Raw genomic sequence first — 25,195 nt, 5'->3', positions numbered from 1 at the left:
GCCCCTGGAAGCTGCGTGCGCGGAGCTGCCAGGAGTCGGGAGCTCCACGCGCTCGAACGCGGAGAGCAGCCCTGGCGCGCCCTGACATGCCGCCAGCACCCACACTTTGGCTGGTCCCCGAGCGGGCGGAGCGGACGGGTGCAGAGGAGCAGCCCCAGCCTGGGCCCACACCCTCCAACCTTCCGCGCGAACCCGCGGCGCCCGGCCCGCCCCAGCTCTGGGCAACTCGGCGCCCCCGCCCCGCCAGGGAGGGGCCACTGGCAAAGGCGACAGCCTCAGCCGGCACACACCCTGTGGTGGGCCCATTAAACCTCTCCCAGCCGTGAAGCCCAGAAAGCTGGATGCCCCTCCCCCACCTCTTCCATTCGGCTGGGCTCAGCCTTAAAGATCCCAGGCCCGCAGTCGCAAGCAGTACGAAGGATCCCCCTCCACCTCCACGAGTGACCTCCACTGAGCCTGGGATCGAGGCACCGCCACCTCCCCCCCAATCTCCCCGCGTTGCCTCCTCCCAGGTTTTGGTCCCAGCAGCCACAAAGCTACTTTCCGATTCAAAGGGGGGGGGCGCGGGGGAAGGGCTCTCCTTTAGAGTGCATCAAGGCTTAAGAGAGGCATGGGGAGGGGAGCAAAGGCACAAACGGGGCTCAGGGCCCCGCTGCAGAGACCCCCGTCCGGGCTTTAGCGACCACCCAAACTCAGGGGGCTTCAACCTGTGCGTTTCCCGCCCTCCCCTGTGCATCAGGGAGAAGCGGACCTGGACCAGGGGTCTCGGACCAGTCCCAGCCTAGAACCTCGGGAGACCCTGAAGGGGAGAGTGGCTCCAGGTCACCTCGTCCGAGCCTCCGTCGCCGTGCCATGCTCAAGTTCCCTATCGATTGGCGTTCTAAACACTATCGTGGGACGCGGCGGCAGAGAACGGAGGGCGGGAAATCGGGAAGCCGGAACCTGCAGCCCACCCCGGACCAGGGCGTGGGGGGGAGGAATAGGAACAATTCCCCCATCTCGCAACACGGTACACGCATCGCCCTTCCTCTCTTCTCCCAGCACACATTCCGACTGCGAAAGCCATTACCGCCGGCGCGCGAGAGACTTTTTAAATATTTACAGCCCGCTCTCCGCACGGTAGCCTGATCCATCTTGTGGGCGCGGAGGCGGGGCGCGGGGCTCAGCTCCGGGGGAGGTGCGGAGCTGGGGCGGGGGGCTCCAGCCGCCTCCCCCGCGGCCCGCGGGTCCGCCCGGAGCTCCCCACCTTGTCCTCCCCACCAGGTGGGGAGGGGGCCGGAGACTGCGCGCAGCGCGCCCGGGGCCCTGCCAGGGCCTGAGCAGGCGGGGGGCAGCGTCCGGGAGGAGGGAGGGCCGGGAGGCTGATTTAAAGGTTCTCACCGGGAAGCGAGCGAGGCACAGACCTGAGAGCCGCCGCGCGGTGAAATCCGAGGAGCTCTCTTGGCGAGGAGGGGCTGTCAGAGGCCATTTATCTCTCGCCAGAGTGGAGGCTCGGCTCCCACACCGCCCGCGAGTAACAATGGCAGCGATCAGCAGCTCTGCACGCGCTTCAGTGCATGAATGGATTGCGGAAGATGCCTGAGCTCCTCTCGGCTCAGGCGGCTCTCGGAGCGCCCCCTCCCCGCCCGCCGCCCCCGCCCCGCCGGCCTCCTCCGGCCGTAGAACGCGCGGTGCGCCTCTGGGTTCGCGAGTCCGGTCACTCTCACCCCGACCCCCCGCCGCCCTTCCCCCTGCCGCCGTTCCCAGGGCCCTGGCACCTTGCCACCGCGAGTCATTAGGGGCTGAAACTTGACACAAGCCTTCCAGACGCAGACACCCCCGCCAGCCCCCTTCCCCCTTCGCTCCCCTCGCGGCAAGTTTACTTTCAAGGAGTTGGACGGTGTTTCCGCCTCAGAGACCGGCCGCGCACGGGTCCCAGGGGGAGGGGGCGGGCTCGGAAGGGTGTCTTCACCTGTCCCGGGGCCTAGGGTGTTCGCAGGCCCCCGGCTGGCCCCCAGCCCCAGCGTCCAAGGCCTGCGCCCCGTCCTCCTCCCTTTGTGGCGGCTAATCCACCGAGAGTCCCTGCGATCCGCACATGCACACGCAGTTCGGGCACCGCCACCCGGACCCACACGTCCGGCCAACTTTCGGGTCAGCGGCATAGCCGTGTTCTCAAATTCTCAGAGGCTTACAGTCTCGAGAGTTCGCAAAACGCCACAGACGGCGCGAGGTCGGCCGCAGAAGTGGTTCCCTTTAACTCTGCAAAGTAGGTCTCATAAAAGTCCCCCTCCAGTTGCTGCCTAGGGCTGGGAGCAACGAGGAGCGCAGTGAGGGATACTCCGAGCCCTCTTAGGTTTGCTTTCGGGGAGCTAAACCAGAACCTCAGCATGTTTCAGTCCCGGAGGTCGCCGAGCCCCGGACGCTGCAGCCTGGGGCGGGGGAGGGGGCGCCAGGGGTGCGCACTCGCAGCGATCCGAGGGCAGTGCCAAGTAGCCCGCGAGAAGAGGCCGAGCTGAGCCTGGGTTGAGGGAAGGCGGTCACACACGTGCGCAAAGAGCGAGGCAGCGTAAAAGCTGAGACGCACTCGGGGAGGCAGAGCGCGACCGGCCGACCCAGGAGACTGGCGAGGGCAGGCGAGAAGTTGGCAGCGAAACAAAGCGGGAGGAGAGAGCCAGGGAGGCTCAGCCGCAGACCCGGAAACGCAGGCAGCAGCAGATGCCCGAGCCCCGACGCGGAGGCGTGCGCAGCCAGGCCCTGCCTGGCGTCCCCCGATTTGCGCGCCCAGGGAAGCCGACGCGGACTCCCGGCAGGGCCTACTGCCAGAGCTGGTCTCTGTTGGGCCTGGGCTGGCTCGGCGAGTCAGCTTGGACCTTCCCAGCAGATGGTGGGGTCCACGGAGTGGGCTTAAATGATAGGTACCCCTCTGGTCCCCGCCCCTCCCTGACCCCCGGACAAAGGTATGGGTTTGAGGAGCTCCGCACTTTCTCAAGGCAAGAGTGCAGCCCTCGAGTCTCCACCCTGGGGGGGGGGGGGCTCTGGCAACTGTTTATCTGACTTGGAGGCGCTGGGAGGCCGCCACCCTCGACAGAATTGACATTCCAGCTTCCCGGTCGCAAGACCCCAACGGCAAAGCCCACGCCCTGACTTTCCAACAATCGGAATCAAGACTGCACTTCCCGCAAGGAGGAACAGCGTCATGTGAGAAGAGACCCCCAGCCTCAAGTTCTCCGCCGCTCCTTCCCACCCCACCCCCCACTGGGCCAGCAGCGCCCCCTACTCACTGATCCTCCCCACTTCTCCCCCCGCTGGCTCCGCAACCCGGGGCAGCAAGCCGCGGAGCGCGCCTCTCCTCCTCGAATGAAGCTGAGCGCTTTCCCGCGGCTGTTGGCTTGGCGGCACACTGGCTGTACCCACCCCCACCGCGCGCGCGCGCGCACACACACACACACACACACACACACACACACACACACACACGAGTCGTTCTCGCCCTTCCTGTCTCCCTGCTGGGCGTCCTCGAAACCTAACTGCACAGCCTGAGTGCAGAGCCCCGGCGGAGTGGGGAGCCCGGGAGACCAAGCTGAGGTGGCCAGAGGAGAGGAGGAGAGGGCCCGTAACAGGGGAGGGGGCGCACGCCTGAGAGAAAAGAAGCCAGCCCGGAGCCACAGCCTGGAGGACAAGGGGAGCATAAAGGGAAAGCCAGCACTAATCCCTCAGCCAGCCTATGTGGGGCCTGACGGTTTACAAAAGCCTTTTCCCTGAATATTATCTCCTTTGCACCGGCCTCCCCACCGGGCTGTGAGGGAGGTAGAGCAGATAGCGTTACCCCCACTGGCAGAGGAGAGAGATGGGGCCCAGAGGGGTTAAGAGAGGTCTGCACCAAGGTCTCAGAGCTAAGAGTGGTGGAGGAGGCCCCAGGCCTGGGGTTTCCTGCTCCCAAGTTCACTTTCCTGTTCAATAGCTCTGTGTGTGTGTGTGTCTGGGTGAATATCTGTGTGGAGGGGAAGGGGGATGGCCGGACGGGAATGAACAGTCCAGTTAGGGAAGTCCAGGAAGGAAGGACACAGCCTCACACCTCTTCCTCTACTCAGGTCTCACCCAACAGCCTCTGTCTGCTCTTTCCATAGCAGCCTGCGAGCTGGCCCCCAACCCACCTGCCCAGGGGTGAGCTGTCGGTGCCTGGCCATGCCTTCAGCAGTGGCTATTCCAGAGGTCTTCTATCTCTGGGAGGCCCCGCTCTGCTTGTCTGCTCAGCTCTCCTCTCTGCCTGTCATCCCCACCCCCAGCCTCGGCTGCAGGATGCCTCGCGTCCAACTGTGGTTTCCGGGCAATAAAACAACTATTAAAGTCTCAGGCACGGCTGGTGATTTGCATCATATCCTCTCGTGCATGGATTCAATATTTAATACACAATATTGAATACGGATATTAAAAATCAATAGCTGGGGATCCCTGGGGAGGCGGCACAGTGCGATCCTGCTTCGGGAACACAACCAGCTCCTCTAAAGAGGCAGGAACAGCAAGTTCCTGAGCCCAGAGCCAGGGGAAGTGAGGAGTAGTGGATGCCTCTCAGCTTCCTGATATGCTGAACCGTACCATTCCTAAGTCACGCTAAAGGGAGGCCAAAGGAATGATGTGCTCCCAGGCTCTACTAGCTGGGGAGTGGGATGGGGTAGGATTTATTTCCAAGCAAGCTACCAGGTGGATGGAGCCGTCCTTTTTGCTGCCATTTGCACTTCAGTTTGGTTCAGGTCTGCGTCCTGCAGGCAAGCACTCAACACTTCCCACCATAATGGCTCCTTCCCAGGGCCTCATGACATCCATCACCGATAGGCCCCATGGGGAGCTCTTGGCATAAGCTTTCAGGGAGATGGACTGGGAATCCCAATGGCTCAGAATATTCTTTGCACAGTAAAAGAACTGTGAATCAGGCTCGGAGTCACAGGGTCTTCTGAGGCACCACCAGCCTTCAAGACAGAAACCCTCGGCCATGTGACCTGCTGAAGGGCCTGGTGATGGCTGGCTGGTGACAGAGAAGGGGACGACGACGAGAAGGAGGCTGGGACACTGAAGTACTCCTGCTACAGAACAAGAATCCAGATTGTCTGTTAAACAGCCAGGAGAAGAGCGAGCTCCCGGGACGCACAATTATCTTTTCAGGCCTGAAGAGGAACACAAATTACTTTCTTCTTTATCAAAACACAGAAATACACTTTCCTCTACACAGAAACAAGGTTCTCGCGCACTGATAGCGAAGGGGTGAAGAAGAATAAACATCTTTGAAAGGATTCCTTTTTTTCTACTACAGAAAGAGAAGAGAAACTAACAGTGGGAGACACACTTAGGTTATCTGATTGGAAGGGCCTGGAGGTTTATAGATGCCAAAGAACTAGGTGAACTTGACCTATTGAAGTGTTATCCCAGACACTAACTTATAATATTAGTTTTATAGATTCCCTTTTTTTTTTTTTTACCATAGCTTAAATCAATATGGATCGAGTCGGAAATCTTGCTCTGGTTATAAATAGAAAGCACACCTCAGGAAAACCCCAAAGTGGCAATTTGGGTAAAAGTTAGAAGGGAAGGAAAGAGGTGTTAGAAAATGACAGTTAATGAGCCAGTGGCCTTGCCCCTTTGTTCCCTAACAGTTGTCAGAGAAACCATCAAAGGGAGGGAACAGGGGGCCCTTCTCAGAACTGTCACAGGAAAAGTTGATGCTCTCTGGCTGCTATAGATCCCCTCGGTGGTGGCTCACAGACCCAGCCCCCTGGGAGTTTGCCTGCCTGTATTTATGCGTTTCTGGGCTGGGGGTGCAGTCACCTTTACAACACCGGGCCCCGGGCCTGTGAAACCCACTAGCAAAAGTTCTTTTCAGAGGAAGACCTTCTAGGGCGAATGTTGGATATAGAGCAACTGCCCCAGCATCGTCAGCAACGTCCTCCTGAGTCCTTCGGCGCTACCAAACTCCCTGGCTCCTTCCCACCTTGGCCGTCGGGCCAGGCTCTGGGCCTCCTTCAGACCCATGCAGACCTGACAGTTTGCAGACCCCGCAGTTTGCACCTAGCAGGGTCACGTGACTAGGGTATGAGACAGCTGGCCAAGGGAGAAGGGAGGCTCAGCTGGGGGGACCCAAGGGCCCAGGAGGGCCTCCTGGCACAAGCTCAGAGCTGATTCGCTTTGGAGGAGGTAGGCAGCCCCGGTGGGCCTCCCCACCACCCCGCCCTTCTGAACGTTTTCCTGGAACCAACCAAAACTGCTGGTGGAGTTGTTCCTGAAGCCTCTCCGGGACTCTCACTACCTCCTGGTTCAAGACAGCGAGGACGATGGCTTTCTGCCCGTAGGATCCCCTGGATACCATTTGCATCCACCAAAACAAGGGGCTTGAGATCCTGGCGCGAAGCCTCACAGTTCGGATAAGACTCTACCTCCCCTCCCGTGCCCCACACAAACACACCTACGAACTGCTGGGGTGTACACCGAGCTTGAGGCCAGGGTCAGCGGAGGGACGGTCCCCACCACCAACAAGTTGCCGGCGGAGATAACAGCTGTGGGAGGGGGAGGGGAGCCGCAAGCAGCCACGACTGAACGGTTACGATCTAGAAAATTCAACAAGAGGCCGCCGCGCTGGCGGCGGCGGCTCCAATTAGCTGAGCCAACTGGGAAGGCAGAGAGCGAGGCGGCGGCCCCGCCGATCGTGCCCGGGGCGAGCAGGCGGGCGGGAGCGCGGGGCCTCGGAGCTGCCCGGGCGGCCCTCGCCCGGCACCTCCCGCGGGCTCTCGGAGCGCGCCTGGTGTTTACACACTGTCCTTCCGACACGGGATCAAGTTTCAGGCCGCGCTGGAGGCGCCGGGGGCCGGCCACAGGCCCGGGAGAGGGGAAGAACTGGAGCGGGATCTAAGGCAGCGCTGCGCGGACAAGAAGGCCTGGCGCGCGTGGGCACAGCTAGTGCAGCGGTTCCCCCGGCGGTGGGGCGAGGGGAAGTCCATCGGGCAGGGTGGGCAGGGGCAGGTGGGCCTGCGAAGAGCTATCCGGAGGGAGAAGCATCTCCGAGTCGCAAGAGTGGTGTGCTTTGCTCACTCTGGCCGGAGAACTAACCCCCGGCGAGGGGAAGGAGTGCCCAGAAGCCGGGCGCAAAGACTGCTCTGAGCGCCCCTTGCGAGCTCTTCACTCCTTCCCCCCAGTTCCTTTGATACACTACCGGATTCAGACCATTGTTGGGGAGGAGGGGGGGGAATGTCTGTGGGCTAGAAGAGGAATGCGCTGTTGGAGACCTCGAGCATCCCCGCGCGCCCGGGCCCCGGGGCTGCCGAGGCCTCGGGCCGAGTGCCGGAGAGCTCGCCGCCCCGCGCCTCCTCTGAGCTGGCAGCGCGCGGGTGCCCCACGCTGTCAGGCGGCGGCGGCTGAGCTTCCAGCAGCACAGGCACACTGTAAACAGCTGCGTGCGCCCCCCCCTCCCCGCCCAGGCTGGGAACCTCACCCAAACACCCTGTCGCCTTCTCTCCGGCTCCCGGCAGAGGCTGGGGGGGAAGGGGGGAGGCGCCGAGGGCGAGGCTTTTGTAGCCGAGCCCGGAGAAGGAGGGCCCCCACGCCACCCCCAGGCCACCGGGGCCCGGGAGCGAGCGTTCTGAACCTGCAGGGGTGCGGGGTGCTGCGGGGAGGGGAAGGAGTCAGCGCCTGCCCCCTCCCCACTGAATGTCTGCTTTGTTCCGGAAAACAAGGGAAGCATTAGGCTGCTGCCCCCGGGGAAACACAAAACTTCTTTTTGAATCTCGGGAAGGGCGGTTGACTGCGCTACGGGGCTCCTGAGACAGACCGAGGAGGGGAAAAGCTGAGAGGGCGGGTGGAGACAGGGAGACTCCGGAGGGAGGACGACGGACGGGGGGGTGGGGGTGGTCAGCCGCTCAGGGTGACCGGGCGGGAGACCCGGGAACCCGACTCGGCGCGAAGGTGCCGCGCGAGTTCCAGCGAGCAGCCGGCCCGGCCAAGTGGCGCCGGCCCAGCCGGCGGCCGTGCCAGCTTCCTGCCCTGCCCAGGACCGCGGAGCAGTCGGGGACGCCGCCGCAGGCTGGCCCAGAATCGCAGAAGGACAGCGGGGATGGGGGGCGCAAAGCTACAAGTAAACCCTGACTAGAACTTTCTGCACCACAGTCCCCCCCCCCCGAGTGGGCCCGGACCCCGGGCCTGTGGGGCGTCGGCTCTGGGCTTTCAATCTTGGAGGAGGAAGGGGGCAAAGGCCCAGGGAGCTCCCCCGCGCGGGAGCTGGGGGACAGTCTGAGGTGTCTTTGGTCCCATTTGATGACCGCTAATCCGATCGGCTCCCAGGCCCGCTGTGCCGTTGCGAGAGGGCGGGTCACTTCTGCCCTGGCCGGTGCGTGCGGGCGAGGGAACGGAGCGAAAGCAGACCTGGAGCTCTCGCTCTCCAGCTCCCGGTCCTCCCCCGACCGCCACCCCTCACTTCGCCCTTCCCGCACCTGAGGAAGGGGAGGACACCCAGGCTCTGCCCCACCCTCCGCGGGGCGCTCCCCTCCGCCTCGGAAGCTCAGAACGAGAGCGAGGGTTTTCCCCCTTTCCCTGGGCTCGCTGGGTTTCCAACTTCCTCTAAACCTCCCTCCTCGTTCCGAAAAGCCCCGAGGAGGGGAGCGGAGAGGAAGCACGCAGCTAGTGTGCGAAATGAAGACCATGTGTGGGGACGGCGGCATCAGAGTGCAGCCGCCGCGGGGTGGGGGGTGGCGAAGGCCCCCGCGCGGCCGGAGGCTCGGGGCGGCAGCAGCCAGCGCCTCTGCTCGGCGTTGGGGACGCGGAGCCGCAGCGAGGAACAGCGAAGAGGCTGGGCCGGCCTCGTGGCGGGCAGCAGGGAGGGGGGTGCGGGGGCGGCCGCGCCGTGGGGGGCGGAGGGCGGGGACGCAGCCCAGGCTTCCTGGGCCGCAGCTGCGACCGAGGGCGCAAGAGCAGATCGTGCTCGGCGGCGGCGGCGGCGGCGGCGGCGGCGGCGGCGGCGGCGGCTCGGGCCCGCCGCGCTCGCAGCTGAGAATCAACAAAGGGAGGCGGCGGGCAAGCGGGGGAGGGGCGCCGCCGAGCGTTCGCTGGCTGCTGTGGAATAATAAAAAATAATTAATAATGATAATAAGAGAAAAATCCCCGGGCTTTCATGGCTCTGGGTTTCCGTGTGGCTGCAGCGGGAAGCGCGCTGTCCTTGAGGCGGCCTCTCTCGCCTGGTCTGCCCGCCCCTCCCCCTCCCCTTCCCTCGCCCCCTCCCCTCCCCGGGAACCGGGAAGAGAAAGGTCTGCAGCTGACAAATATTATCCATTCTCCCCATCGATCGCGGAGTGTACAGATGTGAGCGCTTGATGTGCCCGCGGAGCGGCGGATCCTCCCTGCTCGCTCGCTCTCGCCCTGGCTCTGCTCGCCGCCCCCCTCCTCCCCCTTTGTTCTCCTCCCCTTTCCCTCTCTTTAAATAGATTTCAGGGCGCTGCCTGTTGGAGAGCAGCTGGCGATCTCTCCCGAGAGAGGGAGCGAGCGCAGCCCGAGGTGCCCTGTCACCAGCCTCCCCTCCCCCACCTTGCCTTCCCAGCGCGGTCCCACCCCCCACCCTTCTCCAGTTTCCAAAACAGAAAACACTGGGAACACCCACGTCCACTGCACAGCGAGTCTCTCGGAGCCTTTGGACCCCTCGCGTTGTCCCCGTGCTGTTCCCCGTGTCGGTGTCTGTGTGCGGGGGAGGGAGGGGGCGCACGGAGGGGACCCAGAGACGTGCCGGAAGGGCCGAGGGTCGGGATCTTTCCCCGGCAGCAGGAGGGACGCAGCCCCGGTCACGCTGAGAGGGGACAGTTTACCCATTAGGGAAAGTCGGCGGAGGCGGCCCTTTTATTCCTCTTTTGCAGATGGCAGATTAAGCCAGCAGCGTCCGGCCTCAAAAGGGCCGGCCGCTCGGCTAAGGGTTAACCCGTCGGCCGGTAATCGCGGACACACACACACGCGCGCGCGCGCGCGCGCACGGCGCGCCCTCCCTGCCCGCCCGAGCGCCCGCCACAGCCCGCAGTGCGCCCGAAGCTACGGGTGGGGAGAGACTCGGGGGGAGGGGCGGAGCGGGCTTAACCAGGCCGCTCGACTGAGCCGAGGCCACCTCGCCGTCTGTCACTTAAATGATTGTCCTCCGCTCCGCTCGGTGCGGTCAGTACGGGCTGTTAACAGGCAGTTGCAATCAGTTTCCGAAAGGTCAGCCAAGGTCCTCCGGCTCTCGCAGACGGAAGGCATTACGAAACCGCTTTTGTATCTGCAGGCACTTTAGAAAAAGAGGCGAGGAGGGGCGCACTGCAGCGCCGCGGTGCTGCGAGCCCCGGGAGAGGGGCGGGAGCCGTGGGGCGGGGTAGCTGCCCCCCGCCGCCTGCGGCCTGGACCCGGCAGCGGGGAAACCGCACGGCGAGTGACCCAGGCCCTCCCGGTTTCGATGGGGAAGCAGGAAGGAAGGGGGGGGCAGGCGGGGAAGGAGGAATGGGAGGAAGTGGGAGAGGCGTCCTGGCTCCCCTCCTCGCCCGGCCTTCGGCCCACACCAGGACCCAGACCGGGGCGGGCGGCCTTGGGTGCCGCAAGATCCAGCTCGGACTCTCAGGGCCTCCTGTCTCTGGGAAGTGGGGCGGGGGAGGAGTTGGGGGGGAAAAGAGAGACCCTCGCAGAGCAAGCGAGTCCCCGCGCGGTGTCTGAAGACGCTGCTGCTGCAGCCGCTAGAAGTCGTCCATCAGCAACCAGTCCAACCTGCCAGTGATAATGTGCGATCAACACCAAATCACCCCCGCCAGGCGCGATCCATCATCGCTGCGCGCCGCGGGCCCGCGTGGAGCTGACTCGGGGCTGGGGGCTGGGGAGCAGGAGGCTGTCGCCCAGCGCACTGGGATTCTCGGCGCACCTAGCTGCCCCTCCGGGAGGCCTGCATCCCGGCGTTCATAACTCTCCAAGTTCCCCAGACGCAAAGCGCAGACCCGGTGGCTCCGCGTTCCCGGCACAGGTCACTTAAGAGCCCTCACGCCCTACTATCCAGGTCACACCCTACAAAGCCGTCCCTTCCTCGGAGCTGCCCTGCCCGTCCCCTCCCTCTCCTTCGAGAAAGACTGGCTGGCGGGAAATTAATATTTAATATCGTGAAATTGATTAAAAGGCTGGAAGCCGGCGATGGGGTGGGGGGAAGGGTAGGGGCGTAATTAAAGATCTGAGAGTTGTGGCCGCTCCTCGTCTGCTCCAGCCGCACGCGGCCTTTGTGAGGCTGAGGCGGAGCCGCGCCGCGCTGAGCCCGGCGATCCCGGGGCGGTGGCCCGTGCTGCCCAGGATCCGGCCGGCGCCCGAGGGTGGAAGGCAGGGGCCGCACTGCGGGGGCAGGCTGTCCTGGAGGTGGCCAGTTAACCTTAGCACACCTGGGGCTGCGCGGACAGCCGCGCTTCCCTCGCCTGCCTGTATCATGGGCTCATCTCGGCTGCAGGAGCCTGAGGGTCGGGTGCTGCAGCTTTTCCCGGCTAGTTTGGCGCAGAAGCGCCTTCCCCGCCCGGGGTGGGGGGCCAGGAGGGTGCATCTCCCCTCCTATTCCAAGGTCCCCAGCGCTGCCTCACACTTCGGGACCCGCTCGGAAGCCGCCGCCCCAACCCTTGCCTGGGGCCTTCCGAGCCTCCCACGCAGCCCTTCGGGAGCAAGGAGTCAGGTCCATCCAGTTCTGTAACTGGGGGATCCTGAGGCCGAGGCTGCCCGGAGCTGCCGCCGGTTCCCTCTCGTCCAGGCCCCACCCCGGGCCGCTCACACCCGGGGCAGCTTAACTCGTTCAGCTGCACTGCAGATGGGGCCTGCCGCTCGAGGCGGCGGTCTCCAGGGAGCCGTTACCGAACCAGTTCGGCCGGCGCCTGTCGTACCGTTTATGGTTACTGCGCCTCCCGAGAGGGGCACGGGGCCGGACAAGGCTGGAGGTGGGTGCCCCCGGGCCACCCGATCTGGCGCTACTAGAGGAATTCGGTGGGTGCAAGGTCTGCGGTAACCCGTTGGCGCGGGCTACGGTTTAGAAATCAGATGGTTGGCTAGGTGGCAGGCTGGCTCCTGCAGGCCTGGCTTCAAAGGGCCGCTTTGAACTTTTTCTTGTACACGATTTATTTTTTTTGGTGAAGCGGTCTGTCTGAAAAGTATCAAGTGTGCAGAGGGGAGAAAACACAAACACAACAAGCAGGGTCCTTGGCCCTAATCAGTTGGGGGGGGGGCAGGAGGGCCCACCAGGCTCCAGGCCTGCTAGAAGGAAGGTCAGGACCAGGGAGGATTAGGCCCAGTCTCGGGTTTATTGCTGTACTTGAACAAAGCACCGGGGGCTGCCTAAACTGGGGCAAGAGAGAGGTAATTAATAGAGGGGCTGCAGAAGTAAAGAAAGGCTGGTGTGGCTGCCGCCTGGGTGGGTGAAGGAAGTGTTCTCCATGAGAATAACCAGCCGGTGCAAACATTATGCAGAACGACTTTATTTCACCAAAACAAAACAAAAAAGTTCACATTCAGCCTCTCATGCTGAGCTGATAAGCAACTTGCAAACTTTGGATGGAATCTGGAACCAGTGGGAGGTGTCAGCCTGCAGTTTACAAAGGGCAATGGGAAGCCTTTCCGGGTACTTCTCCGTTCCTACCATTGTGATTCAACCTGCTTCAGCTACTCCCTCGGGTGGCCCTTCTGACCTCCCCACCTGAGCCCAAGGTGAGATCACTCAGAATGGGCAGTATTCAGCAATGCCATTTCTGGTAAACTGGACCTCAGGCTCTGGAGTGTCCTAGGAAGAAGGCAGCCTACACAGTACAGCGCGCATACCGTATGTGCAAATGTCAGTGCAAATGTGACGGGCGGCTCGCATTCTGTAGCCTTTACTGGATTATATTCTGGATTTCCCAACCGGATGTACCCCGTTTTCCAAGACATTCCTGATTTCAAGAGCTCTGGGCCCTGTATCTTAATCGGGCAGGATTCTCGACCTGCGGTCATGGGTATTGTGTAATTGTGCGTATTGTGTCCCACGCCTTAGCGGCCGAGCTGCCGGGATGGGAGGAAATGGCTTGGGGGTGAGGCCCGCACCCAGTGGTACCCACTGGTCCTCTGTCCACTGTGTCTAGTCTGACAGCCATCCTCCTCGCAGTCCTCATCTCAGCCAGGGCCTGTCCCTACCTCCCCCTATCAGGAATCTAGGGGAGTTGGGGGATAAAACATCCCTTTAGGAACCATCCAGGTAGGACGCAGGGCAGGAAGCTTGTCTGGGGAAGAGGCAGGACTGGGTCCTCCCTCGGGGTCCCCGTAGGCAGGCCAAGCAGGAGCGACCTCCCCGCTGGGGGCCCGGGCCAGGCGCGCCGGCTCCTGGGGGACTGCGCCCGCCTCTCCCCCAGGCGCGGGCTGCACGCCGGCCGCCATCTTAGCCCGGGCGGCGCGGGCGGCGCTGCCCCCGGCGGTGGGACCGCAGAGCCGCAGGCCGGACCGAGGCGGCCGCGCGGGCGTTCCCGGGGAGCCGCGCCCGCTCCCTCCGGAGGCCCCTCCGCGCAGCGGGTCAAGGCTGACCCCTGGCCCGGGGCGGCCACTCCTGGTTAAAGCGCGGCCTGTAGTCGCCCCTGGCCGCCACGCCAGAGCGGATTTTAATCCGGAGAAACGACCTCCGGTTGCCGGACTCCTGAATGGTCCACGCGTTATCACCTCTCCCGCGCCCAGCGGCCCGGCCGCGCATCTCGCAACTTGGGCTGCTGTCATCCCGGGGGGCGAGGCCTGCAGCACAGTCCCCGCCGTTCGAGGGGTCTCTAAGCCGCTTTCGGGGCAAGAGAGGATTTGAAAGTTACCTCTCTTTAAGGGATCTTGATTGGAGAAGACTGGCACTCTACTTGTCCTCTTTTTGACAGGCGTTTATGGAGAGCTTGCTAAGGGCAAGGCACTGGCTTAGTCCCTAGGGGAATCCAAAAGTACAAAAGTGAATTTTGTAAAAACGCACCCCTGGCCCTCAAGTAATTTACTATCTAGGTGGGAAGGCAGACTTGTAACTGACTCACTAAACACAAATAAAAGGCAACGTGAAATGAATGTAAACAAAAGGGCCTGAATCCCGCAGTAAATGGTCTGGGGAAGGGCCAATTAATTATTTTTAAAATAACCTTTACTTCTAAAAATGTAGAATCAGTTCTGGGAGGGGAAGGGAGGATAAAAATATGCTAACACTGAATAGTTCCAGGGTCCCAGGGAATAACAGTCATCACTTCTGAAAGGTTGATGTTTAGGGAAAATGGTGAAAGTTTATTTAAACGAAGCAAAATACCAAGATTCAGAAACTTAGGATTCATTTCTCAGCTCCTGACATAAGCTGAGCTGTAGAGATGCAATTTTCCATCCAAACACAATACCACCACCTCCTACCTCCCCCGCTTTGAAATCGGTAAAACTCCCACCACACTTCATAAAAAAGAAAGCGTTTTAGAAAATAAAACTAAATGGAAGATTAGAAACTTCTAAAAAAGGTTTCAGACTTAAAGAAAATGGGAATGAAAAAAGAAACACACAAAACAAAAAAGATCAGCCTGTTTGCAGATGGTCTCCAAGATGTGAACGCAGAAAACCGTCCCAAGATGATTTGTACAGAGGTTGGAGAGTGTGGGAAAATTAGTCATAGGTCAAAGAAAATTAAGCAAATAAAAAATGAGGCAATTATTAACTCCAGGAAAAAAAAAATCGTACAAGAAAGGAAATGCAATCACTGAAGCTCATCTGCCTCATCGATAAACAATCTATGTGTGGTCACAAAGTAAACACTGGATATGAATTTAATAAGAAAGTATGATATAGTTCTATTGTGAGAGTGGGGGAGGGGAAGTATGAGGCAGAGAACTAAAATCCTCCTCTATCGTACCAGGAGGTCAACAGATGATATTATTGTTATGGATTATTTCAGAGAAGGCCACATCTACATGTTACTTAGAAATATGATGGCATCTACCAGAAGAAACCAGCAGAACAAGAGAGGGAGGTGCTCCCAGGGGACTGCTTTTTTGTTCCAAGCCTTTACATATTATTTGGCTTCATAAACTTCGGGTAAATACTCCTTCATGAAAAATACAAATTAATTTGTTTTAATTAAAAACGCACACTGATTTAGAAGAATCAAACTCTGCGAACTCTCAGCCACAATGATGTAACTAATGTTCTTTGAAAGTATCTTCCTTCCGCATACCCAGCTCCAATTACCCAAAGTGTAGAAAGAAACAGGGAGGGAGGCGAATGGATTTGGAGCTCCTGGCCTGTACATTCCTAGTTATAAAGGAAGAGCAAATTTGCTGTTCTCGGGAGAGATGTCATCTCTGGCTTTACTGTGAAAATACCTTCCCCAATATTAATGCAATTCCACACACCCATACTGTCCACTATAGAAATGAACAAGAGTAAGCTTTACAGGGCTAATTTAGAAGGCTTCCAAAGGCTTCCCCTAGGAGCCTATTGCCGACACCAGAAAAATCCCTCTTTGGAGTTAACTTTGACTAGGAATTGCCCTCTGGACTATCCTCCACTTTTAAATGCAAATTGGCTTCGTCCATTACACGTTAGTGTGAATTTCAGTTCACAGGTGACCTGTTAGGATGTCCAACTCTATTGCACCACCTGTTAGGGTCTTACACTCAAATGCCTACACCCACTACACAAAGGCCTGCAGTTAACAACATCCCTGAAAGGCTTCACATTCAAAAACAAAGAAAACACCCCCCCCTCAAATCCCACCTTGCTGGCTAAACAAGACACATAGGTAGAGCGACACCCCTGTCTTTTTTAAAAAAAAAAACTCCAAATAAAGCCTAGGAGAGATCTAGTAATTCAGTAATTTATGAACACTGGACCCTGCAGATGAGAGGGGACAAAACAAAGAGCGAGTAACGGGCCTACTGCTCCAACCTGCTGGGTCAACACTGGCTTGATCTGCAGCCTAAGGCTGGCCCGCTCTGCTCCCAAGATGCCCTTTTGACCCCCCCGTCCTGCCCTGTGTCACCATGTCTTTTCTTCTTGATCAGAGAGAAAATCTGTTTCTCCTCTGCCCTGAGAGCAGAACTGCCACTAGCCTACTTGGTGACTTTGGGAGCACTGGAGAAAGGTGCCTCTGGGCCTGAATTCCAGTCCTCACTCCCCGTCTTGGCTGGGAACCTTAGTGCAGTGCACAAGCTACACAACCTGATGTGGTGACCCTGCTTGAGAAGCCAGCTTATTTCGGGGGCTACCCTGGAGGTTGCTCAGTTCTGACCCGCGAGGTTCCTGCTGCATCTGGGTTTCTTTGGTTTCCAGCACAGCAGACCTGGTTTTCAGCCCTACAGACCCTAATCACCTGAAGAGAGGCTGGGGTGAACCAGCTGCATCCTGGGAAGTGGCGGTGAGGTCGGGAAAGGGGCAGGTAGGTCCCAGTTCACCCAGGAGTTCTCCACTAACTCTGGGACTTCGACGTTCATAGAGATCTTTTAAAAACATGAACATCCTGCCCTAAAGCCTTGCTGAAAATGAAATCTTCATGAGCAAAGAGGAAAGCAGGCCAGAGGGTGCACATGTCTTTTGGAATTTCAAAAACGGGAAAATGATTAGATTTCAGATTTAGGGAAGGTGTGTCACATTAAGGGAGCCAGAGAAAATCATAACTGCCAATTCCGAAGCAAAGCAAAGTTGTGTTTTTCCACTACGTTGCTATCTCTGTCTCCTAGTCAAGCCACAATGAAATAGATCAAATAGCAGATCAAAGGCAGAGGCAAATACAATTATGTTGCCTGTGAAACCCCTAGCATGAAATTAGAAGTCAAACTCTCCATTCAGGGGTTAGAGACAAGGATAATGGGAACCCGAGGCCCTAGAGATGTACCCAGCTCTTTGCAGTCACAACACTACCCGTGCTGGATACTTAAAACCACACCTGGGGGTAGGGGATGAACAGTAAGTATTAGAGTAATTTATTATTAGAGTAATGTATTATTTTTTCCACACTTTAGCAAATGCACTGACTACATTTCCAGCTCTGTACCACAGAAAGATATCTGTATGTTGAAAAAAAAAAAAAAAGGTGATTTGCAAGCAAATCGTGAAACTAATGTTGCCTGAAGCGATGAAGGGTTACCACAGATCCCCCCAAGATGGCGGGTGAAGGATGGTGGTGGCCAGATTCCCAGTCCTGTCCTTTACCTGCTTTCCCTTTCAACACTGAAGGGCCTAAAACCCAGCTGATTCCACCAACCAATTCTTCCTCAGTTCTTCCCACACTTCACAAGCTCACGGAGAGAGCTGTCCTTTGATATCGTCTATTTTTCATAAAACTCATATTTGCTTTACGGCTCTATTTCTTTTACCCTGGCCTAATTTTAGCTCTCTGTCTCCCCCTCACCCCCCATATAATTTATACAGCCTCTTGAGGGTACACGCTCCTATTATAACATAGACTATTCTGTTTAGAGCCAGTGCTAATTAGGCTTAGCTCTCAAGAGTGCCTGGCATGGCTTGCTTTCTTTTTTTTTTCTTCTCAGTGGCCATAAGTTCTTTGACACTCCTCCCAGTGAGCAGTAAGGTCTATGTCCCTTCCCCTTGAATCTGAGTGGGCCTTTGCCTCATCGTAGGCAGCAGAATACAGTAGAAACGACACCACATGACTTCTGAGGGCGGGTTGGAAGAGGTGATGCTGGCATGCTTGTTTTTGGAGCCCTGAGCTGCTGCTAGGTAACTTCAAGTCCTACTACCCTTAAGCCACCATACTATGAGGAAGCCCAAGTCACACAGAGAGCCCTGTGCTTGTGCTGCAGAACGCAGCTGAGGTCTCAACCGGCAGCTGGAAAGGTGGGTGCGGCAGCATCCAGATGGTTCCAGCTCCCAGAATTGCCACCAAATTCTGGACCCACTGAGTCCCCAAGCAGAATTCAATTGCTTCTGCACTAGCTCCCTTGCAGCTGATGAGCTCTGACCCTCACTTGCCACAGTCAGTAGGGGAGGTCAGTTTTATAACATGTTGTGAAATCCATAGAAGAAGGCGAGCAGATTAAGAACAGAAGTGTGGAGAACGGGACATATTTCATCACAACCCAAATCCTCCACCTCGGATGACACAACGCCTTGTTGTTTATGGAATCCCTGGAGGACAGACGGTGACCTGTCTCCTTCTCAAATCTGATCTCGCATTTCCCCTAAAGGATCTGGTTGAAAGGACCCCATTTGTTGTTCCCTCCTGACCTACGCTGGCTGTACAAGGGAGCCAGTTCACGGGGCAGGAGAGAGGGACGGAACATTTCCACCGGGCTAGCTTTGCTTTCCCATCTTTCCTCCTCCCTCCCCTCCCCACGTTTTCCTTGCCTCTTCTTGAAGGTTCTCATGTTGGGGAGGGGGTGGGATGGAATACAGAAGAGAGATCAGCTTACTTCATTTTCTTCCCAATTCCTCCAAAACCCCACATCTTCTCATTCCCTGGCACCCAACTACCCCATTTGTGTCACAGTCCAGACAAATACGTTTCCATTCATGATACTCAGAGTCACATTTGCTTGGCCACACCTACAGAATCACCCAGCAGCACCCCTGGCCTCTCCCTCCCCCTTCCCCCTCTTTCTCCTCCCCTGAGGCAGGTACTCACAGGCCCCTGCTGCCCAGGCAGCCCACCGACCCTAACTTACAGCCTGCCCTCCTGGGGAAATGCTGAGCTCAGGGGAGACCTGGGGAGGGGCTGCAAGACATCTGGAATGTGGAAGACTGCGGAGGGGAAGATGGAGGGGCCAGGTCCTAATCCCCCATCCCCCAACACACACACCCAATAAGCACAGTAGCCAGGGAGCAGGAGAAAAGAACAAGTTGCCTGCAATGTGGAGAAAAATAGGCCGAATTTTGCGTGGGGTGGGGAGGTGAGAGGTGAGGAGCTACTGAACAGGCCAAATGGGCCAAGCCGCAAAGAGAAGTAGGCAATGCCCGCCCCCGCCCCCCGTCCTGCCAAATGCCAAGGGGTGAACTCGTCAAAGATAAAATACAGCCATGAAACAGGAGCAGAGGTCAATCCCAAGGGACGACTCTCCCCCAGACCACAGGAAGCCAGCACCAACTGGGATTATATGCCAGCCACTCATCTCAGGTGGCCTGGCCCTCAGGGCACAAGCAGGGCTCAGCCACAAGAAGCCCTGCAGAGGAGCACCCAACCCAAGGGCCTGGGACCTACCCCTTCCCCAGAGCCTGAGTCCAAAGCCTGACACGGCTCCCCGAGCTCACAGCTTTGGGGCTGCCTGCCTGCCAGACAGTGGGGTCCTGCAGTTCCAATTCACAGGGCTACCGCAGCACACATTTTAGAAACAATTCTCTCTGCTGACCCAAATCCCAGACCAGTGAGATCTGTGCCCAGCTAGGACCTTTCTTCCTATGCTTCAAACAATATCAGCCCCAACCCTTCCTCAGTCCTTCAAGAACAAGGGTACAACATTTATTAAAACCTTATTATTATTATTATTATTATCGATGAAAACCTTATTATTGCTTCACATGCAATTACTTCACCAAATCTTTCCCCAATCTGGTGATGTGGGCATTCTCGTGCCCATTTCACAGATAAGGAAACTGAGGCTCAAAAAGGTTATATAACCGCTGGGGGCAGAGCTCCCATCTTAAGCCCAGATGTGTCTTGCTCCAGAGCTTTCCACCACACCTGTGATCTCCCAAACATTTTGATCACGTGTTTTGTGCCAACCTGTGCCAGGCTTGCAAAGATAAATAAGACAGTTTCTGCCTTGGGGAGTTTGAAGTCTAGTGGGGGAGACAGAAACACTGCAATACAGTAGGATGGGGGCTCTGAATGCAGGGTGGTCCAAGTACCTGGAGCCCTTCTGAATATCTTGATCTGATCGTCATCACCCTTTCACTTCACTTCTACTTTCTTAGCCACCGACCCCCCCCCCCCCCCCCGGTTTCTTCTCACAAGGCCGCTCTTATCCTTCCTTAAGCACTAGCTGCTGGCTTCTCTTCTATGCCTGTTTCTTTTCTCCTATCAACGGAGTCTGTACTCACACACCTGGCAGGGATCCTGGCACCCTACTTGCCTGGAAAGGCTGCCTTGGTTGGGTAGATGTTCTTGGCTTCTGGGGCCCCTCTGGGGGGAGCGAGACCCTGTCTGCAACCCCAGGCTTCCTCAGGTGAGACATGGGCACAGGGGCCTGGACACTGGTAGGCCCTAGCAAGGCTTTTATTGAAGCCTGTTAAAGGGCTTTGGGCTTCCTCTGATGAAAGGCGCTTAAGTGCATCTGGTTTTGATTACAGGGGAGGAGAAAGCCAGGCGGTCTCTCGGGGGTTGGACCAGTCATCTGGCTCTGCCTTCCTCCGGGCAGAGCAGGCTGCTGGTGAGGCCAGGTGTGGGGGGCAGAGCAGGAAGCAGAGCTGGTACAAACCCCTCTAACTCTCGGAGGCTTCTGACCCCAGCCCCTGGCTCTGCCAGGCGGGACTCCCAGAAACAGCATGGTGGCTCAGAGATGTCAGGCTCCTTTGATAACATCAAGTTTAGAGTGGCTGCTGGCCACCCCTGACCAACAGCTCTTCACTGATTTCCACCCCCTCGTCTCCAAAATAGCCTCGTAAGAACCCCTGACCCTCCAACAACCTTGCCGGCTGCTCCCTCAGACGAAGTTAAAATAGGCTTCTGCCTCAAGGGTTTCCGCAAGTGACGAAAACTAAGGAAATGCAGACTTTTAAAAGTTAAAAAAAAAAAACCTTAATGTTTTCTTTCTCCTTTTCAACTAGCCGGGTATCATTCCCCATAAAACAGACATCGTTAAGGATTCCACTTCACTGTAGCTGACAACTACGCTGAATTAAAGGAAGAGATTAGTATTATTTTAAAATAAGGTGGCTGTCCTGGACCATCAGCAGGCAGTCCCAAAGCCACTCTCTGCCCCGCACCTGTCCCTGCGCGGGCCTCCACGTGGGCGCAAAAAGCTCTTGGGGGATCGGATGGGTTAAACACAGTATGCGGTTCTAGAAACGAAAATGCATTTTCTTATTCCCGCCCTGATTTAATTCTGCTGCGTGTTATTATTGTCAAGTCTTTTCGCACCACCGTTTCTAAAAAGAAAACCCGTGGGTCTGCGCGGCCCTTCGCCGCCTGCTCGGCTTTTATTGTGCACGCAGCCTGGTCTGTCTGCGTGGATCCAGCACGTCGTGACCGCCTCGCAGGCGCGCACGGACACCCTCGGATTGGCATTTCGATAAGCTGGGCGCATTGTCTCAGTGGCGACACACACACACTCACGCACACACATAATAAAGGGCTTACAGACCCTGGCCAACCCTCCTCGCAACCCATAATTAGAGATGACCTTTGCGAAAGGCAATTAAAATATGGTAATGATCGATGCGCTCGCCCCTTTTCAAATAAGAAAATACACAGGTGTTGGCTTCGGGAGGCTCCACCTGGCCCGGCCAGGAGGCCTCCTCCAGCTTATGAATGAACTCTTTCTCCCGGGAAGCTTTGACTCCCCGCTACCTACGCGAGCGCTGGCTCCCCTCCTCCCCTCCCCTCCCCTCCCCTCCCTTCCCCCACCAGTGCTCAGGCAGCTTGGAGCTCGCATGCGGCGGCAGGGCTTTGTCATCGGAACGCACACACAGACACGCACACGCGCGCACCCGGCCACCACGGGACCGCGGCAGCCGCTGCGCCGTGTGCTTCTTCGTTGCGCTCCCCTCCCCGCCCCCTCTTTTTAAGAGCTGCTCCAAATCCTTTCTTCCGTCTTTTATGTGTGCGGTCCTTTTAATCGAGGAGCTCGGGAAGCATTTTAGAGGGGGCTCCCGCGGAGCGCAAGACCGCAGGACTCAGGACGCGCGCGGAGAGGACGCGTGGGCAGCTGGGCTTTGTTCTGCCCCTTGCCGGCGTCCCGAGGGCGGAAAAGCCTCTGCCGCGCTGGGGCCCACCGTTGAATCGGCGGGCTAAGCACTTAGCACTTCCCCACCCCCACCAAAATTGGAACGTGAAATCCCCTCCGGAGTTCACTCCAGACTTGGTCCGGGTGGGGCATATCGCATTGGGGAGGGTCTCCTGGTCCACAAGTGGCTCTCCCCATATAGACAAATGTGCAGTGTCATTATGGTGGTTCCTGTTGCTCGAGGCCCCGGGGGTGCTCCCGCGGCGCGCGCGCACCCCACGTCTACACGGCCGGGAGAGCGAGAGGGGGGCCCAGGGGCTGAGACTCGCCGGGACGCTGCCTGGAGGAGACGCCGTGTCGGGCTCTCCCGCACCTCCCGGCTGCCTTCCGGGACCGCGAGCACAGAGCCAGGGCGGCCTCTCGCCTTTCATTACCGGGCCTACGAAAGCAGCAGCCCAGGCAAATATGTAGCTATTAAAATTAATCGCCCTGCGTTGTCAGCTGAACATAATGCAAATTATTTATGGGCTGTCTGCGCAATATTTATCATCGTGCAGGCTCCGGGCGCTTCGTGCCTCCCGGCCTCCCCCGCCCGCTCAGGCCCGCGCAGGGCGAAGCTGCGCGCAGGCTGCGGCGGCCAGAGGGCTCTGGGCACCCAAATGGGGTTCCGAGGGCGAGGCCGCGCACCAGGCTGCCTTCCAGGCCAAGAGACTGACTTTGGTTTCTGACACTCATTCCACATTTGTTGAAGGCCTACTACGTGCAAAATCAAGAGGTCTGCAAAATTAGGGGGGAGTGAAAAAAAAATTGGAGAAACTGGAACAAAGAGACAAGCTAGGGCCGGAGGGGCGATGCAGGCGGTCTTCTCGGCTGCCCAAGTGAATTTTCTGAGACCCAAGTCTGTCCTGCAACTCGGGAAACCCACGTTTGCCGAAGCTGGATTCGCACTCAGGGAAACCGAGAGCATCGGAGGTGCCCGACAGATTCGAGTACAACGCTGTCGACTGGAACAGGAATTTGGTGTCCTTCGAGCCTCAAAACTTGTTTGCAGATCGCAGATAACACATTAACTGCTAATTGTCGAAATCGGCCAACCATTTAGTTTATCACTGCTGGGGGCCCCTTGGTATTCGCTGCACTTTTTATATGTAAAAACAGCCTTGGTACCTCCTAAACTGCTTTTGTGTGGCTTTTGTTTCTCTTTCAAATATGGTGTTTTAAAAAACAGCAGCAACACGCCACCCCACCCCCTCTCCAACCAAGCCTTCTCGTTTCAAAAAAAAAAGAAAGAAAGAAAAAAAAAAACCCAGGAGAAGAAATAATCTATAGGACAATCCCCCCCTACCGGTCGGCGCTGGCGTTAGGGCTTTTTACGCAGATCTAGTCGCCCTGGCCTGCAGAGGTAAACAGGCTTTCTGCACCGTTGCTAATTGAATCACGAGGGGAAGAACGGCGGCTGCGGGCGGGGGAGGCCTAGGGATCCGGGCCGGGTGCCAGGGAAGGGAGGGCGCAGCACGAGGGGCGTTGGGGTGGTGGCGAGTAGACCCTGCCCGGAGGCCTCGGGGCCTGGCCGGGGAGAGAAAGGTCGGTGGGCGGTCCAGCCAGAGGCCCCCGCTTGCAGTCTGCGAGGCTGAGCGAATGCGCAGCCTAGGCCTCTATCCCCAGCGCGCCTGGGCGCCACCTGGGGCCGGTCACGCTGCGTGAGTCCATCTGCGGGGAAGGAGGTCACCTGGCGCCCCCTCCCACGCACAGTTTTAGCAGTTCTGGGCCTTCAGGGCGCAGAGGCAGGCCTAGGTCTTTCTTACGTTCATTTTAAGCAAATGATTGCCCTTCGTCACTGTCCCCACCCTAAACGCCAGTCACCTCGCCCAAAACCGATCGCGCCCGAGTCAGGGCCTCCTTCCGGGGTTCTGGGGGGTAGCGTGGCTATCTATAGCATCTGCTCTCCAGACTAAGAGAGGATACGGGAGCCACAGAGCTACTTAGAATTTACATTCTTCATCCAGTTTTCTTCTCCTTAAAATGTGATTTGACCCAATTTAGAGGTCTTTTTTCTTTCCATTTAACCCCACTTTTGACAGGGATTTTTCTTAGAGCATTCCAAAGATTCTCCCATTACCTCAGAAACTTAATTTGAAGTGATGTAAATGAAAAGGATGTTCAAAATCTTAAACAGCTTTTGGATTCCCTTTGTACATTCCTGCATGGATTTGAGGAAGAGCTGGTTTTTACTTTGTTTTGTTTTTTAATCAGCAAATCACTGTGTTTTCTAGAGTAAGAGACACTGAACATTAGTCACAGTGATGTGCAGGGGGGTCAGGCCCCGTTTACAAAGTGCTTGAAGACTTTGGTTCTCAGAATCCCACCTGAGAGGGACAGGATGAGTGTTACTGTTCCCATTTACAGATAAGGAGACAGACTCCCCCCCGCCAAGTTTCAGGAATCTAGTCTTCCTCATTGAACTGCGGCCAGAAGCCTTCTGAAACCTGCCAGCTCCTGCCTGCATCTACCCTCCTCCAGGTCAATGTCATATAGCAAATCCTGCATCCTTTTCTGAGATGTGTCTACTGAGACCCCAGCCCCCCTCTGGGTTGAAGCAACCCCGACGGCTCACATTTTAGGCATCTCTTTCCACAGCCTGCAAACCGCACGGGATAGTCTCTTACAACCGTCTGTTTACTCACTTCCCTCCACCGGGTCAATTCCGATTCCAGGCCCGGGAGGACAATTTTAAAGTGTTTCTGCAGACAGACCCTCTGGCCGCGCCGGAAGTGTTTTATGGACCTGTGAGCCGAGTTAATCCCAGGAGGGGCGGCAGGATTAGTCCCTGGTGTGGGTGGGGGATTCCTGTATTAAACTTTAATCCCCATGGGAGAAGAGATGGGGGACGGGTGGCTATGGCAATGTGTGCCCCCCCATTAAACTCCCAGATTTGGGCCGAGGCGGATGGAAACTGAGGTATGTGGATACCCCAAAGCCTCGATCCTCGGCGAGGCGGGGTGCAAGGGGGGAGGGCGCCCCGCACAGACGCACCCTGGGAGACCAGTGAGGACATCGAGGGCGAGTGGAGAGCGCAGTAGTGTGCTTTTTTCCCCCCAGGTTTTATCCTTCCCTCCCTGGCAAGGAGGAGAGCCGCAACCCGGAGAGGGAGCCGGAAAGCAGCACTTAATCACCGGCGTCTCGCTGCTCGTCACGCGAAGATGGCAGCGGCTCCCCTGTGTTTCAAGGTTCCGGGAAAGGCGTGTGTTCTGCCTTAGGCGCGCTGGCTGCCGCGCTCCCTCCCTCGGCTCGGCAGCCGGCCGGGGTCTCGGAGCCTCTCTCAACGCCCGCAAGTGCGGGTAGGCCAG

The 25,195-nt window shown here is 57.8% G+C and overlaps 1 protein-coding gene across 3 annotated transcripts in view; it reads right to left on the bottom strand.

Annotated features, from left to right (window-relative positions):
- Positions 1 to 25,195, bottom strand: part of BCOR (BCL6 corepressor) — a 116,333-nt gene that overhangs the window by 85,909 nt on the left and 5,229 nt on the right. The window contains exon 1 of one of the 3 annotated variants that reach the window (XM_067723813.1): positions 1,381 to 1,571. The exons of 1 other annotated variant lie outside the window; for it this stretch is intronic. The gene's annotated coding sequence lies outside the window, so the exon portion shown is untranslated. Of the gene's footprint in view, positions 1 to 1,380; positions 1,572 to 25,195 lie in introns of those variants that run through there. One more of the 3 variants, XM_067723812.1, reaches the window with a different exon arrangement.

This window comes from Pseudorca crassidens, chromosome X (genome assembly GCF_039906515.1).
Source record: "Pseudorca crassidens isolate mPseCra1 chromosome X, mPseCra1.hap1, whole genome shotgun sequence".
Classification (NCBI taxonomy): Eukaryota; Metazoa; Chordata; class Mammalia; order Artiodactyla; family Delphinidae; genus Pseudorca; species Pseudorca crassidens.
Note: the sequence above shows the minus strand (reverse complement) of the source record. Positions and strands in the feature narration are given on the sequence as shown.